Raw genomic sequence first — 14,049 nt, forward strand, 5'->3', positions numbered from 1 at the left:
GCGACCTCCGAGCCGCAACCAACCGCGGCGCGCGGGGGTCAGGTCCGCAGCTGGCGCAGCTGGGTGCGGAAGTTGTGGGGTGGCGGCGCCTCAGTGCCAGTCACGCTCCGCCTCCGCCTCCGCCTCCGGCCTGGTCGTCAGCCGCACGGAAACTCGGGCAGCGTCGTCGTCCACCTCGGGCTCGGTTTACTCACCGGTGCAAAAGGCCGAGGTCTTGCGCCGGCGCACCCAGAAGCGGGCGTCTTTTCAGCACGCACAGCCAAGCGCCTATTGTGTGCAAGGAACTCGAGTGGAGGGCGCCTGGGCGGGGCGGGGGAGCCAGGGCTTGGTGGGCACTTTGAACAGTGTCCCTGGCTGGGGCCGATTCACACTGGACCGACTTCTGAGCCCTACCGCGTGCAGAGGTTACGAGGACCGAGCGTACCCCTACTGTGTGACAGCTCGTGCTGTGTGCTCGGGAGCGCCTGTTCTCTTGAGGGAGAAGACAGTAGACTGATGAGAGTCACTGTAAGATTTGGTGAGCGCTTAATATCTGTTAGGTGCCGTGCCAAGCTAGACCGCAGCATATTTTTACTCATGATAACGAGTGGTGTTGCCTCCTCAGAGGCCCCCCCTCACCACGTCGCTGAGAGGTGCCTACTCCGCCAGTCACTGCGACATCACCCCGTCTTCTCAGTGCTTGTCGTAGGCAGTGAACTTACAGTTCGTGTCTCCGCCACCAGAAAACAAGCTCCTGAGGGCTGGGACTTGCTTGCTTCACGGCTGAACCTCCATGTCTGGATCAGCGTAGGGCTCAGTAAATGCTTGATGAATGAATTAAGTCTCAGCCAAATGACTTTACTTCCTCAGCAGGTAAATGACCGGTCAAGCTCACTACAAAGTACACAGTAATTGCTCACATAAATTCCGTCTGGTGTCACCAAATGGGAGCTGTTTTAGAGGCCGTGGAAGGACCCAAGAGGTGCCCAGGGGGAGCAGGGTGGGGAGGTGAGAACCCTTCTAGAATGTCTTTTGGAGGCTCCGCCCTTGTTCTGGTTCTCTGAGGTTTTCAGCCCTGCATTCTTCTGCTGCTAGGAAAAGCCGGTCATCCCAGGTGTGTTTCCTGGGTGTTCATGCCCTGGGAGGCCACCATCCCCAGCCAGGTCCATGCTCCTTCCCTGTTTCCTTCTATACCTTCAGGAAAGAAAAGTGTGCTTCCATGGCAGGGACAGGTTGCAGCCCAAATCCTGGTGAATTCTGGCAAAACTGGCTGGCCTTGCCTTATTTTTAGCTTAGTTCAATTTTTCAATCCAGGAGATTAAGGTGGCTTGCCTTGGTGAGGGCTGGATTTCAGATTTCAGGGAAACACCTTTCTAAGCTCTCTGCATGTGTCCCAGACCTCCAAGCAGGCTGAGATGGGCTGGTTACTGCTGGTGTCTGAAGATCCCCTAGTGGCCAGCACAAGATGGGTGATGGACAAAGAGGTCATTCATTCATTGAACACATTTATTAAGCACCAATCTGGCCCAGGTTGTTCTAGGGAAACAGCAGGGAACATGACAGAGTCTCCTGGGAGGTGAGGGTGTGAGTCAGGGGAGGCCTGTTCAAGAAAGTGACATTTGAGCCAAGACCTAAAGGAGATGGAGCCAGCTATGCAAATATCTGGGGGCAAATTGTTCCAAGCCAAGGGAACAGCAAGCGCAAAGGTCCTGAGGCAGGAACATGCTTGCCATGTCCAGGAACAGCACGTTGGCCAGTGAGACATGAAGTAGGTGAGAGGGGGGAGGTGAGAGAGGTGAGATCAGAGAGGAAGGGAGCGGGGCAGATAGGGTAGGGTCTTGAAAGGATATAGAGGGTTTTGGTTTTAGGGTAGGGTCTTGAAAGGATATAGAGGGTTTTGGTTTTTACTTAAAATGAACTGAGAAATCTCTTCTCTCTAAGGTTTGTTTGTGGTTTTTTTCGGCCATGCTGCACAGCATGCGGGATCTTAGTTCCCCGACCAGGGATCGAACCCATGCCCTCAGTAGTGAAAGCATGGAGTCCTAACCACTGGACCGCCAGGGAATTCCCTTTTAATTTTTGTTTTAGTTTTTGGCCGTACTGAGCAGCTTGCAGGATCCTAGTTCCCCGACCAAGGATCAAACCCGCGCCCTCAGTAGTGAAAGCATGGAGTCCTAACCACTGGACTGCCGGGGAATTCTAAGGTTTTGAATAGAGGAATTACGTAAACTGATTTATATTTAAGAAAATAATTTTATTTTTAATATGTAGGACATTCACATGCTTTGAAAGTAAAAAAATATATATATTCATATAATATAATGGAATCATATAATATAATGGAATCATACAATATGTGGCCTTTTTTGGTCTTCTTTCACTGCATAATGTTTTCAAGTTTCATTCATTTTGTAGGACTTCATTCCTTTTTATGGCCATCAACATTCCATTGGATGAATAGTCTTCATTTTGTTTACACATTCAGTTGATGAACATTTGGGTTGTTTCCACCTTTGGCTGTTATAATAAATAGTGCTGCCATGAACATTCATGTACAGATTTTTGTGTGGACATATGTTTTTATTTCTCTTGGGTATATGCCTAGAAGTGGAATTGCTGGGTCAAATGGTAACTTTAACTTTTTGAGGAATGCCAAACTGTTCTCCATGGCAGGTGTACTAGTCTACATCCCCACCAGCAATGTGTGAGTGGTCCAGTTGTTCGACCTCCTTGCCAACATTTGTTATTTTCTGTTTTTGGTTGTAACCATCCTAATGGATATGAACTGGTATCTCACTGTGGTTTTGATTTACATTTCCCTAATGACTAGTGATGTTGAGCATCTTTTCATGTGCTTATTGGCCATTTGTATATATCTTCGGAGAAATAAATCCAAATTTATTCAAATCCTTTGCCCATTTAACAATTGGGTTGTCTTTTTATTGTTGAATTGTAAAAGTTCTTGATATATTCTGGACACTAGACCCTTATCAGAGACATAGTTTGCAAATATTTTCTCTCATTCTGTTGGTTGTCTTCACTTTCTTGATAGTGTCCTTTGATGCACAAAAATGTTTTTACTTTTGATGAAGTCTAATTTATTTTTTTCTTTGTGCTTTAGGGGGTCATTATTTCCTCATTCATTTTTTATAACTTCATTGTATTCCACTGTGTGGCTGGACCATAATTCATTTAACTAGCTGTTTATTGATGGACACTTGGGTCATTTCCTATCTTTGGATGTTATGGATGGTTTACTTAATGTCATTTTTGCATGTGAAGGTAGATGTGTTGGACTCCTGAAGTGGGGTTGTTTTGACAAATGTTAACTGCTTTGTCATCTTGCTAGATATAGATAAACCTATCGGTCGGTAGGTAGCCATTAGAATCATATTCTAATTTATACTCCCACCATCTGTGTTCAAGAGTGCCTATTTCCCACAGAGGGAAGCTAATAAACAGAGGGTAGCTAATAAAGTAAGTAAAATTAACATTTCAGTCTTTCAGTTATACTCTGCACATTTCAAGTGCTCAATAGTCACATGTGGCTGGTGGGTAATGAATTAGTGCAGATTTAGAACATTTCCACCTTCGCAGAAAGTTCTATTGGGCAATTCTGGTAAAGAATTGTACAGTGATCTTGACTTTATATTTTAATAGGATCCTCGGGCTGCATGTGAGAGGTGGACTCAGAGACCGTCCAGAAGCAGGAGACCAGAGAGGAGGTGACTGCTATAGTCCAGGTAGGAGGGGATGGAGGGTCAGACCAGGGTGATTGTGGAGGTGGGAGAAGTGGGGGATTCTGGTTGCATTTTGAGGGTTGTGTGGCCAGGACTTGCTGGTTGATGGCATGTGGGGTGAGGGAGAGAGAAGTTGAAGATGACTCTCAGGTTTCTAGCCTGAACCACTGGAAGGATGGAGGCGCCATTGACTGAGCTAGTGAAGAAGGTGGGAGCAGGTTTGGGGAGCGGGGGAGACCAGGAGTTCTGTTTTGGGCATGCTGCGTGTAAGGTGCAGGTTGGACGTCCCAAGCTGAGATGTCCAATGGCTTCAAGTAGTTTTTCTGGCCTAGAGAATGACATATAATTTTGGTCATCAAGTTAGAGCAAAGTCAGAAGAGAGGGAAGAGGCAGAATTACACACCTAAGGTGGGGACAAAGGCCAAGGGCAGCAATGGGCAGTGGAAGGAGCCTGGCCTTTGAAGCTTGGAGTCTCACAGCTGTGTTTCTGAGCCTCTGTGGGTCTATTTTCCTTCTGTGAAATGGAAAGAACAGCACTGCATAGGCTTGTTGTAAGGTTCACAGTGAGCCCAGTGAGAGGTGGGGTACCTGCCAGGCAGGATACCCTGCGGAAACGTTTGTTACACTTGACTATGGGGGCGGTGGGGTGAGATCCACACCCTCACCTGACAGTCGAGGCCTTGCTGACTCTCCAGCCTTGTCTCCTGACATCTTGCGCTGTCATCCACTGCTGGGCCTTTGCCATCACTGTACCTGCTTCCTGGTGCATGAGCTCCCCAGAGAGTCAGGTGGCTGGCCCCTGACTCTCCTTCAGGTCTCTGTTCTCCAGTTTCTGCTAGCTCTGAGACGCAGGCTGCAAAGCCGCCCGACCTGGACACCCCAAGGTGTCACAGTGTTGGGGGATGGAGCCCCCCATGACTTGCCTCAAATCATGTTGATCAGGATTGCTCCATTCACTTATTCACCAAATCGTTACTGAGACCTGCTGTGGGCCGGATGCTGTGTAAGATACTGGCCATACAGCAGTGGTCCCTACCCTCCCAGTTGCAAGAGAGACAGACAATAAACAGGTAAAAAGATGATCTAATGTCAGGTAGGGACAGGTGATGTGGAGAAATGAAGCAGGGTAAGAGATGGGTGGAGGATGATAGGGAGAGCTTCATTAGGTGGAGGAAAACAGAGGGGGTGATCGGCATGGGGATGAGAACAGTAATACGTGGTCAGCAATAATGACCAGCATCTGTCTGAGCACTTTCTGTGTCATGTTATAACCTCACCGAATCTTCACATCATCCCCAAACAGTTGCTTAAAACCGTGTTGATTATTACTCCTTACAACTCTGTGGATTGGCTAGTGGTTCCACTGCTGGTTTCACCTGGTCTCACTCTTGCAGCTTCATTCAGCTTCCAGCTGTGCTCATTCATACATCCAGCAGTGTGTGCTGGTTGTTGGCTGGGGCATCTCAGTTCTGTTTGTGGCCTCTCATCTTCCAGAAGGCTAGATGGGCTTCTTCACATGGTGTTATCAGGGCAGCATCCAAGAGTGCTAGGGTCAGATGTCTCATAAGTCACTTCGTTCATTTTATTCATCAAAACAAGTAAAAAAGCAGCCTGGAGGCTCCTTGTTCCTCATTGGCTCCCTTGCATCACATGCCTGTTCCTGGACCAGTCACTAGCGGGGGAAAAGATTCCCTTTAGACCCCTCAGGCCCTTCTAAGGATCTGGGGATGGGGTCACTTTCCTGAGCCAACTGGGATCCTGGGGGAGACGTGGACATTTGAACAAAACTGGGGCTAGGTAGGGGCCATTACTAACCACTGTTAATGCTGGGTGGAGCTTCTTTCTGGGCATTTTACAGACCCAAATAAAAGCAAAGAGAACCCTTTCTGGGAGATTCTTGGGACTGACCTGAATGGGTCCCAGCTCCTGGGCACAATCATGCACTTTTTTCTTGGGAGTAGGGGGAATAACAGATTAAAACCATGTTTTAAAAACTAGATGGTGATTTCTAAAAACCCTTTTAAAATAATAATTTCTAAAAAATAATTTCAAATTTACAGAAAAGTTGCAAGAATAGTACAGCAACTTTCCATATATCTCCTTCACTCAGATCCCCCAGTTGTCAACATTTTGCTACATTTGATTTATCATTCTTTTTCTCTGTGTGTGTAATTTTTCTGAGCCATTTGAGAGTCAGTTACACAAAAAAAGATACAATGTCCTTTGACTCCTAATTACTTTAGTGTGCATCTCCTAAAAACAAGGACATTCTCTTACATGACCATTGTATAGTTTTCAAAACCAGGAAATTCAAAGCTGATACAATGTTATAATATCATTCTTATTCCCCATATTCAAATCCCACTAATTATCCCAATAATAACCTGAAATCCTTATTCTTTTTTTAATAATCTTTTTTTAACTTAATTACTTTTGTTATTAATTAATTTATTTTTGGCTGCGTTGGGTCTTCGTTGCTGTGCGTGGGCTTTCTCTAGTTGCGGCGAGCGGGGGTACTCTTCATTGTGGTGCGCAGGCTTCTCATTGCTGTGGCTTTTCTTGTTGTAGAGCATGGGCTCTAGGCATGCGGGCTCAGTAGTTGTGGCTCACAGGCTCAGTAGTTGTGGGCTCTAGAGCGCAGGCTAAGTAGCTGTGGCACACGGCTTAGTTGCTCCGTGGCATGTGGGGTCTTACTGGACCAGGGCTTGAACCCATGTCCCCTGCATTGGCAGGAGGATTCTTAACCACTGTGCCACCAGGGAAGTCCCTGAAATCTTTATTCTTAAACCAGTGACTACCAAAGTCATGGACCCCTTCCAAAGAGATAAAACGCATGCACCTGTCCGAAGAGAAGAAAATCAATAACATCTATAAATCTGCTTAAAGAATCTGTGCTTATAAACCCTGCCATAGGCTCTGTGCGTTGAGAGCAGTGATTCTCAACTGGGAATGATTTTGCCCCCCAGGGGACATTTGGCAATGTCTAGAGGCATTTGTGGTTGTCACAACTGGGGGTGGTGATATGCTACTGGCATCTTGTGGGTAGATGCCAGGAATGCTGCCAAACATCCTACCAGGCACAGAACAGCCCCCGCCAGCAGAGAATTCTCTGCCCCAAAATGTCAGTAGTGCTGAGGTTGAAAAACTGTGACCTATAAGTAAATTGGGGAGAGACGCCTCTCTCTGTTGCAGTTGGAGCACTCCCTGGATCCACAATTCACCCCAGTGATTCTTTTTCCCCAGCTACCCCGGAAAACCCTGCTCCTATAGGCATAGGGAGGCCCAGCCAAGTCTGTTTACGATGGCTCCAAAGTGGAACCAACCCCCATGCCTAATTAGGAGGAGACTGATAAAATGAAACAGTGTAGTCATGCTGTGCTCGCAGCGCTTCCTTTGGCTCTGTTTGCCCCTCTGTAAAATGGGGTTGGGGAGATGGGCTTGGAAGGATGCCAAGAATCCTGGGCCCAGCTGCTACTTTATGACTTATGGGCATAACTGCTCTGACTCATGCATGATTGATGCATTGGGATTATGCACAGACATGTCTCTGAGCTTTTATCGACAGAAGGCTGCCCTGGAATGTCTTTCCACTGGAATCGAGGGCAGGGCCTCTGCTGAGTCACCTCTGGCCCTTGGGAGTGTGGCTCAGGGTATGGCTCATTTTAAAAGCAGCTGCCATTTTTTTTCTTTTTTTAAAATTATTTATTTGTTTATTTATTTATTTTTGCCTGCATTGGGTCTTCACTGCTGCGCACGGGCCTTCTCTAGTTGCAGCGAGCGGGGGCTACTCTTCATTGCGGCACACAGGTTTCTTGTTGTGGTGGCTTCTCTTGTTGTGGAGCACGGGCTCTAGGCATGCGGGCTTCAGTAGTTGTGGCATGCAGGCTCAGTAGTTGTGGCACATGGGCTTAGTTGCTCTGCGGCATGTGGGATCTTCCTGGACCAGGGCTCGAACCCGTGTCCCCTGCATTGGCAGATAGATTCTTAACCACTGGACCACCAGGGAAGTCCCTTTTGTCTCCATTTTTTAAATGAGGAAACTGAGGCTCAGAGAGATCATGACACACAGCTGGGAAAGGCAAAATTGGGATTCAAACCTAAGACGAGTCAAATTCCAAAGTTTGTGCTATTTCCAGTCTGCTGCACCTTCTCCCACACATAGTAGGTGCCCAGAAAATGTATGAGTGTCAGAAACTGGACAGTATATTCATTGGTAATAGATCACCGAGTTTTAGAAGAAAATATGATGGCTGCCCAGCTATGTTACCTAATGACTACTGTTCCCAGCCTCCCTTGCAGCAATATAGGACATATGACTAATTCCAGCCAATAGGATGAGAGTGGAAGTGGCACAAAACATCTGGTTTGTGCCCTTAAAGAAGTTGACTTCTACTTCCTTTTCTCTACTACCCACTGGCAGGAATGTAGATGTGATGGCAATGCTAGAGCAGCCATCTTGGACCATGAGATGGAAACTGCTGGTTGAAGATGGAAAAGCTATAAGACAGAAAAGAGTCTGGGTCCCTGATACCATAAAGCCACCATCCAAGTCTGCTTTCATTCAGATTGATGTGAGAGAGGAAAGTAAACTATTTTCTTGTCTTGTAGACATTTGTTATTTGAGCCATTCTTACAGCATTGAGCCTGTATCTCACCAATGCATCTGTTAAATGAACAAGTAGGTGATTGAATGACAGAAGGAGTAAGCAGATCCAGCCCCACAAACATGTAAAAAATGCACAAAGACGGCACTTCAGCCTAGGTGGAAGTATCTTCCAAGTGCATGGAAAAATTCATGGCCAGTGGAGCCAGTTTCAAACCTGGCCCTTGTACTAGCTTGCTGTATGCCCCTGGGTAAGCCACGTGCCCTCTCTGGGCCCCACACTCCTGCGTTGTAAACCAGGCTAGCAAGTTCATGGAATCTATGCAATTTAAAGATGTTCATTGCTCTCTGGAATTCCATTTCTAGGAATCCATTCCCAGAGAAATTCGCACCCCATAGCCCATGAACACAGGTGCAAGGATGTAGCTTCAGACTGGTTTGTGGAGCAAAAACTTGGAAATATCCTTAAAGGTGATTGAATAAACTCTGGCAGGTTCATGCTCTGGAGTGCTGGACAGCTGATTGTGGCCATGAGGAATTCTCTGGTGACACCTGCTGGCACAAAATGATACTGCAGCCCAGCTTAGTGAGGAATTGGAATTTCCAGAACAAGAGGTTCAGGGTAGCTGTGAGGGTCATTTGGGAAGCCACAGAGCAGGGAGAGATTTAGAAGGAAGGCCAAGGCAAGGAGATGGGCCTGGGTGTGGAGGTTGAGAATACAGACCTGGGTTCAGATTCCAGCTTCACTATCTACTAGCTGGGTGAGCTTGGGACTTTCTCTGAGGCTTAGTTTCTTTAATAAAATGATGATCCCAGGGCCCTCATCATACAGATGTCTGGTGAGGATTTGACGAGAGCATTCATTTGTTTAATTATTTTTTTCATTTGATTATTTATTGAACTAACATTAAGCACCTATAATGAATCTCATCGCGGCACTAGGGATACACCAAGACCTGAGTCCTGCCCTCATAGAGTCTCGTTGGGGGAAGACTGTAAAAAAATAAGCACACATATAAGATATTTTCAGGTACTGATAACTCTGTAAAGGAAAATAAAGCAGGAGATGGATCTGTGTGGGTGGAGGCACTGTTACAAATAAGGGGCTCGGGGAGGCGGGGCATCCCTGAGGAGGTTTGAGCAGAGGCTTGAAGAAAAGGCATCTTGTGTATTTAGAAAACATACCAAATGCCAATGGAAGAGCCTGGTCCATAATACATGCTCAATACATGGTGGATCACTGTCTTATGACACAAAGGAAAAGAATTAAAGGGAAGACTGGAATCCATTTCCCAGGGTCTGAGGAAATCACAGAGAGTGAGAGAAGATTTTTTGGGGTCTGACAGGTGAAGAGCCTGGACCTGAGTTGACCCAGCTCTGGGTGGCCTTGGGCAAATCACTGTCTGGGCCTCCATTTCCTCATTTGGAAAACAGGGCTGATAATGTCCACGTTGTGAGATTGGGGGTTATCATGGGCTGAATTGTGCTCACCCCCTCCAGTCATATGTTGAAGTCTTGGCCCCCAGCATCTCAAAGTGTGACTGTATTTGGAGATGAGTCTTCAAAGCGATGATTAAATTAAAACAAGGTCACTAGGGTGGGTCCTAATCCAATATGACTGGTGTCCTTATAAGAAGAGGGGATTAGGACACACAGATGCACAGAGCAAAGAGGGTGTGAGGACACAGGGAGAAGACGGCCATCTCTGAGCTGAGAGAGAGGCCTCAGAGGAAAACAACCCTGCGGACACCTTGATCTCAGACTTCCAGCCTCCAGAACTGTGAGAAAATAAATGTCTGTGGTTTAAGCCACCCAGTCTGTGGTACTTAGTTATGGCAGCCCTAGAAAACTAACATGGGGTGATATATGAATACAGACAGGCACACAGGAGGCCCTTAATAGAAGCTGATTTCCTTGGCCAGAACCACATGGAGCCTCTCAGCTGTGCCTGGGTCCTGATTTGGGAATCCCCAGAATCTGTGTAGACCCAGAGTCAGCCTTGGGATTGCTGTGGTTCCTCTGCAGCTTGGTTCACAGTGTGCCTGGGATCGGCCCTGCCTTGGGGACTCAGCACACCTAATTTCTGCCCTCCCCTCTGGTTCTTTACTCAGTCAATCCACAAACTTAGCATGTAGCACTGTGGCCATTCTCTGAATTATGGCATGGCTGTATTAGCGAGGATCCAGTCTGGAAAATGGAGACCACTCTAGGCATTTCAAACAGAAGATGAAATACAAGGAATTGCTTACACAGATGATGGAGGAGCTGAGATGCCAAAAGGGCAGGAGGAGGCACCCCAGGATGAGCTACAGCGGAAGGTCAGAGGGACAGGAGGATGTGGTATCACTAGATCCAAGAAGCCAGGGCTGGAACCATGGTGGGGACTGCCTGGTGGGAACTGGGACCAGGAAGGGAGGTCCTCTTGGGGAGGGACTGGTCCTCCTTGCCCTCAGATGCTTGTTCTGCCCTTCCCTAGTTCTGTTCTGAGTTGCAGAGGGGCTGGCCTCTGCAGGCTGCATTTCCCAGGCTCCAGGTCAGCTGACTTCCATCGGCCAGTGAGAGATCCTGGTGGGAGACTGGAGGTATGAGGAAGGGAGAAGTATTTTTCCCTGTCTCCTTACACCTTGGGCTGCATCTCCATCAGCAAATGAGTCTTCTCCACGGCTCCAACTCCCACAGGACAGTGCACTGTGTTTCCCGCTTTGCTGAGTGACCACAGGCCCCGGGCTACTGTAGTGTTGCTTCCTCCCTCAGGCCCTCCAGCTTAGCAGTGGCAGTGACTCTACTGCTGCGGATTCTGAGGTTCTTCACAATTGCTTGGTTGGCTTCTGGGCTCCTGCATCATCTTTGTAACCAATTCCCTGTTGGAAAGTCTCTCTGTTTAAATGCTCAGTGGTTTCCTTTCCTGATATGAGTGCTTTCCCTTCCTGATATGCAAGCAAACTGGCAAGTGGCCAGCCCAGCAGGCCTTTCCAGCCCTTTCCCCCTTCTTGCAGATAAGAGCCTGGCAGACTGCAAATGGGAGAGGCAGCTGGGTGCTGGGGATCAAAGGGCAGCCCTAGAGTCAGATACGCCTTGCTTCGTCCTAGTTCTGCCATTTGTCAGCTCTGTAAACTTCATCAAGTCACTTTCCCTCCCTGAGGCCTCGGTTTCCTCACCTGTCCTGTGAGGATAAGGATTGTACCCCTTGACACGGGGCTGTTTTGAGGATTTGATGAGATGTGGCGTGGAAAGAACTTAGCCACAACCTTAGAAAAGAAGAGTAAAGAGGGGGCTTCCCCATCAGCAGTTGAAAGACGTATGCCATTATAGTAGAAGCTGTGTGGGTGCTGGTGCAAGGACAGACAGACCAGCGAGGCAGAGCAGTGACGGTGGAGTAGTCCGTGGATACCTGAGAAGTAACAACACAAGAACGGCAGCCCTGCCGCCCAGGAGAGACTGTTCAGAAGATGGTGTTGGGAAAGTGGCCCCAAATAAACTGGATCTTTAATTCATACTGAATTTTTGGGAGGGACTGGTCCTCCTTGCCCTCAGATGCTTGTTCTGCCCTTCCCTGGTTCTGTTCTGAGTTACAGAGGGGCTGGCCTCTGCAGGCTGCATTTCCCAGGCTCCAGGTCAGCTGACTTCCATCGGCCAGTGAGAGATCCACAAAGGCGGATTCTAGATGGATTAAAGGCTTCACATGAGGTGCAAGATTATAAAAATTAGTAGAAGTTATATATACACGATGGAATGCTATTCAGCCATGAAAAGAAATGAAATTTTGGACTTCCCTGGTGGCGCAGTGGTTAAGAATCCGCCTGCCAATTGCAGGGGACACGGGTTTGAGCCCTGGTCCAGGAAGATCCCACATGCCGTGAAGCAACTAAGCCCGTGCGCCACAGCTACTGAGCCTGCGCTCTAGAGCCCGCGAGCCACAACTACTGAGCCCGCACACCACAACTACTGAGGCTGCGCACCTAGAGCCCGTGCTCCACAACAAGAGAAGCCACCTCAGTGGGAAGCTCGCGCACCGCAACAGAGTAGCCCCCGCTCGCCACAAGTAGAGAAAGCCTGTGCGCAGCAACGAAGACCCAATGCAGCCCAAAATAAATAAATAAAATAAATAAATTTAGAAAAAAAAGAAACGAAATTTTGACATGTGCTACAATATGGATGGACCTTGAAAATATTATGCTAAGGGGAATAAGCCAGTCACAAAAGGAAAAATATTCTATGATTTCACTTATACCTGAGCAAATTCATAGAGATAGAAAGCAAATTAGAGGTTTCCAGAGGCTGTGGGGAAGAGGCTGGAAAGAGGATTACTGTCTAATGGGAACAGGGTTTCCGTTTGGGATGATGAAACATTTCTGGATGTGGACAGTGGTGATGGATGCACAACATGGGGAATGTATTTAACGCCACTGAATTGTACACTTAAAGTAACTAAAATGGTAAATTTTATGTTATCTATTTTTTACCACAATAAAAAAGCACAAATGTATAAAAAGCAAAAAAAAAAAACCAAACCATTTTGATTATATCAAAATGAAGGAATTCTGACCGAAGGACCTTATAGACAAAGTTAATAGGCAGATGTTAAGTGGGAAGACATTGCAGTGTCTAAGACTGCAGTGCTTAGAATATATGAGAAACTCCTGCAAACAACAGGAAAGACAGCAGCCCCAATGCAAAAAGGGCAATGGACGTGAAGAGCAATTTACAGAAGGGGAAACCACAAGCACGGGAGGAAGGCTCAAACTCACTAGTAATAGGAAATGCGAATGCAGACAACCAGGGGCTATCACTTTACACCTATTAGATTGGTAACGATTAATGTTGGACAGCACCCAGATTTTCGCCACTGAAAGGAACGAGGGCTGGGGTAAGAAAAGTAGAAGTTGAGCCTGGAACATCTTGTTGTGTCAGAAAATAAGGACATGCTCCAAGAATGATGGGGACGTGATAAAAGGACACAGGAGCCAGCTGAAAGGGGCTGACACTAGCCAAATCAGGACCAATCTGAGCATCAAAACAAATGATGGTAATGATGGATTTATAACCCCTGGAATAAAGTAAAATCCATGAGTCCATACTGATATAAGTGAGTATTCTTTTGTGTCTGGTGCTTTTCACTTGGCGCAAGATTTTAGAGGTAACCAGGTCGCTGCACCTATGAATGGTTGTCACGCCTAAGATTAAAGTCAATTGCTTGAGGGGGAAGCAAATTTTGAAGTTGAGGAGGAGGGGGTTGGGCAATAAGGATGGGAAATTTCTCTTCAAAGCTGAGCCTGGAGCTTCCTGCCCTGGGGTGTCTGACATCTCAAGTTCACCACCTACACCTGCTTTCTCTACTCATAGCAGCTGCAGAGGTTGGAGGTTGGGCTCTGTCGTCACCTATCGGTGACTCTAGACAAATGCAACCAGAGATGCCAGCATTGTGCCCAGCCGGGTGGGGAGATTGTGGGTTAGGCTAGTGTGTATTTTCCTGGGTTGTGCCCCCAAATCACTGAGCACCTCCTCAGCACCTGCATGAGTCCTCTGTGTGTGTGTGTAAAGAGATGACCTATATTGGGCTGACCTTGAGGGGCTCCAAGGAGAGGGAGATTACACAAAACTAACTCCAGCCGGGGCAGAATAAGATCCTAGGGTCACCAGGTGTAGGGAGCACAGAGGAAGTGGAGAGTAATTTGACTTGGGCATTCAGGGAAAGTTTCTCAGGGCGTTTCTCAGCTGGAGGTGGAA

The 14,049-nt window shown here is 47.3% G+C and overlaps 1 long non-coding RNA gene across 1 annotated transcript in view; it reads left to right on the forward strand.

Annotated features, from left to right (window-relative positions):
- The first annotated feature begins 89 nt into the window (after positions 1-89).
- The window catches only part of LOC111186769 (uncharacterized), a 246,370-nt gene continuing 232,410 nt past the window's right edge, over positions 90-14,049 (forward strand). The window contains exons 1-2 of the long non-coding RNA XR_004024083.2: positions 90-852; positions 3,640-3,722. This is a non-coding gene — a long non-coding RNA (uncharacterized LOC111186769). The remainder of the gene's footprint in view (positions 853-3,639; positions 3,723-14,049) is intronic.

The sequence above is a fragment of the Delphinapterus leucas genome, chromosome 15 (genome assembly GCF_059928025.1).
Source record: "Delphinapterus leucas isolate spDelLeu-1000000601 "Yukka" chromosome 15, BTC_Dleu_Yukka2, whole genome shotgun sequence".
Lineage (NCBI taxonomy): Eukaryota > Metazoa > Chordata > Mammalia > Artiodactyla > Monodontidae > Delphinapterus > Delphinapterus leucas.